Source organism: Solanum tuberosum, unplaced genomic scaffold (assembly GCF_000226075.1).
Source record: "Solanum tuberosum cultivar DM 1-3 516 R44 unplaced genomic scaffold, SolTub_3.0 scf00340, whole genome shotgun sequence".
NCBI lineage: Eukaryota > Viridiplantae > Streptophyta > Magnoliopsida > Solanales > Solanaceae > Solanum > Solanum tuberosum.
This window is the reverse complement of record NW_006239258.1, coordinates 525,421-529,610: the sequence shown is the minus strand read 5'-3', so window position 1 is coordinate 529,610 and position 4,190 is coordinate 525,421.

The following is a 4,190-nucleotide window of genomic DNA, read 5'->3' as shown; positions in this document are numbered from 1 at the left end:
TGAACTTTTATGTTAAAATTACGCATGTTTATTTACTTAATTGAATTCAAGAAGTCAAAATAATTACAGAAAAAGAAAACAATCCTGCAGGGATTCGAACCGGGACAAAGAGTAGGATTGCACATGCTATTGCCAACTCCACTATGCATCACTTTGTTATTTCAGGAAGTCCAAATTCTATATATACCAATATAAAGTCAAATTTTTACGTGTATATATAGTATAATTTTTCGATGAAGGGTGTCCAATTGGACACCCTTGAGCCTACGTGGCTCCACCCCTGCTTCTATGACTTTGGTGTCATTGAAATTGAATGAGAAAATATGGAAGAAAATTGAAAGTGACTATTAAAGGGTGAATTCAATGAATGATTGGTTTGAAGATGGATAAGATAATTAAGTACGTTTAAATATGGCAACAGTTATTTGCGGTTTCAGATTTTCAAACTTAAAGTTATATTAACTGTGGGAAATTATTTTACTACAATCGGGATAGAATTTAATAAACTAAAAAACTGAAAAAAAATAAATACTACCCAATTCCCTTATGAAAATCCACATTTTTTCTATTTAGTTACATATTCTTTTACAATTATTTTTTACTTTATTTATTTTTATTATTAATTAATTTATTTTTTAAATAGTAATTATTAGATTTTTATGGTGATGACATGTGACACTTTTTACTTCTCCTATTATATATAGATAGATTCATCTCGATAATGTTGGTGAATTTACACCCCAAGCTTTTAATGATTATTGTATATCAACTGGGTTAACAGTTGAGCATTCGGCTGCTCATATTCATACTCAAAATGGTCTAGCAGATATATTGTTTAAACGCCTCCAATTAAATGTTAGACCAATGCTTATGAGAACAAAATTTCTCATTTCATTATAAAGTCATGTTATTTTGCATGCAGCAAGTCTTGTGAGGATTAGGCCTACAAGTTATCATAGAGTCTCCCCATTACAATTGACTTTTGATAAAAAACTAAACATTTTCCATCTTAGAATATTTGGATGTGCGGTATATGTTTCAATTGCTCCACCACAACGTACAAAGATAGGTTCCCAAAGAAGGTTGGGATATATATTAGGTATGTATCTCTTTCTATTATAAAATATTTGGAGCCTATTACTAGAGATTTATTCACGGCAAGATTTGTTGATTGTCATTTTGATGAATCAACATACGCAACATTAGGGGGAGAAAATAAGCAACTGAAAAAGGAAATAGATTGGAATACATTATTACTATCTCATTTAGATCCTCACACAAATAAATGTGAAATAGAAGTTCAAAAGATAATTCATTTGCAAAATATTGCAAATCAACTGCCAGAAGCATTTACTGACTTATCAAGAGTTACTAAATCTCATATTCCCGAGTTGATGTCCTGGTAGGACAATTAATTAATGCAAATGAGTCTAAAGCACGTTTAAAACATGATAGACCGATTGGTTCTAAAGTAAAATATCCTCGAAAAAGGAAAGGAACAAATGGTCATGATATAAAAGAACCTACTCAAGAAGAGTAAGGAGACATAATAATTGATGAAACCTTGGAAGAGGTTCAAGTGCCTGAAAATAACGAAGAGATCTCAATAAATTATGTCTCATTGGAAAAAATGTGCAATCGAAATAATATAATTATCGACAATATTTTTACTTATAATATTGCTATTAAAATAATGCAACAAGATGATGATTATGAACCAAAATCTGTCGAGCAATGTATACAGAGGAATGATTGGCCAAAATGGAAATATGCCATTCAAGTTGAATTAGATTCGCTTGAAAAACACAAAGTTTTTGGACCGATATTCTGAACACCTGAAGGTATAAATCTTGTCAGGTACAAATAGGTTTTTGTGCTAAAACGAAATTAGAAAAATGAAGTCGTAACATATGAAGCACGACTTGTGGCACAACGATTTTCACAAAGACCTGACATTGATTATATAGAAACATATTCTCATGTGGTGGATGCAATCACTTTCAGGTATCTTATTAATATGGAAGTTCATGAAAAACTTGACATGCATCTAATGGATGTCGTTGCAACCTGTTTATATGGCTCAGTAGACAACGACATTTTTATGAAAAATCCTGAAGGGTTTAAAATGCCTGAAATGTATAAAGATTCCCAGGAAACCTGTTCAATAAAACTTCAAAAATCATAATACGGATTGAAATAATCAGGACACATGTAGTATAATCGCCTTAGAAAATACCTATTAAAGAAAGGGTACAAAAATGACTCAATTTGTCCTTGTGTATTTATTAAAAGGTCTGGATCAGAATTTGTTATAATAGCGGTATATGTTTGATGACTTGAATATCATTGAAACTCGTGAAGGGATTTCAAAGGCAGTAGAATGTCTCAAAAAGAAATTTGAAATGAAAGATCTTGGAAGGACAAAATGAACATTTTACGAATAGAATATTTATTCATCAATCAACATACACCAAAATTATTTTTAAAAGAGTTTACATGGATAAAGCACATCCATTAAGTACCCCAATGATTGTAAGATCACTTGATATTAATAAGATAGATTTGACCTCATGAAATGATGAAAACTTGTTGGCGATGAGACCTCATATCTTAGTGCAATTGGTGCATTGATGTACCTTGCTTATAATTCTCGATCAAATATATTTTTAGTTCTTCCCCAACACAGAGACACTGGAATGGTATTAAGCACATATTCAGATATTTTTAGGAACCATAGATATGAGACTATTTTATTCAAAAGGGTCCGATTCACAATTAATTGGTTATGCAGATGCAAGATATTTGTCTAACCCATATAGAGGTCGATCTATTTACATATGGAGGTACAACCATATCATGGTGTTCAACAAAACAAACTATGATTGCTACTTCTTTAAATCATGCAGAAATAATAGCCATTCATGAAGTTAGTTGAAAATATATTTGGTTGAGAACTATAACTCAACACATCTAGGAAACATGTGGTTTTCCTTCGAGGAAAGAGATTCCAACGAAATTATATATGAACAATGTTGTATGTATAGCTCAACTAAGAGGAGGATACATCGAAGGAAACAAAACCAAATATATATCACCAATTTTTTTTTTCACTCACGATCTTAAGACAAAGGATGAAATAAATGTTCAACAAGTTCCTTCCAGTGATAATTTAGCAGATATGCTCACCAAGGCATTACCAACTTCAATCTTTGAGAAGTTGAGAAACAAGATCGGAATGAGTCATCTTCTAGATATCAGGGGGAGTAAATACGGATTGCACTCTTTTTTCCTTAACCAAGGTTTTATACCACTGATTTTCCTGATAAGGTTTTTAATGAGACAACAAATTATGCATATTACTATAGTTTTTCTTCCACTATTATTTTTTCTTTTATATGGACATCCAAGGGGGAGTAATGTAAAATGGATGTCCAAATTAATATGGCATGTGTTGTAAGTTAATTATACACATAATATGTTAAGTGGTGTATACTAGTTAGCTATATGATATACTTGGTGCTCAAAATGTATACATGCCAAAAAGATATCCATGCATCACACTTGGTGCTCAAGTATATACAACTATATACCCCCTCTTCTTGTAACAAAGAGAGAAGAAAGAACAAGTGAAAAGAAAAATACTACACCTACTATTTCTCATCCATCTTTTTTGTTATCTTAGCATTGATACTTATTTTATAACAGGGGGTATATTTATACAGTATCCCTCATTCGACATAATCGAAATGAGTTAGAAGGATAATCAAAAAACAAAATCCTATTTGAGTACATGTAATAAGCCACATATCTTCCATACTTATTTAAGGAGGAAGAAGCGAAGAAAGATAGGAGGAGATAATGATTTGCATCTACTCAAATTCCAGGAGATTTCATCCATGCATGGAGCATTGAGCGATTACTTACAGTTATTAGGAGTTATTTGACAGTTCTTTATAGTTCCTAGAAGTTACCTATCCTTATTCTAAATAGTTATGAAGTAGATATAGTTATCTATTATATAATAGGAGAACTAGTAATAAGTAGACATGTGTTGATATATCTTTTATATGTAGAAAAGGTTGTTCTAAGAGATACAAGATACTTGTCTCTCTTTGTACTTTCTATTGTTCTACGAGATACTTGTGTCTCTCTTTGTATTTTCTTTTGCTTTTATCTAGAAAAAACCTCGG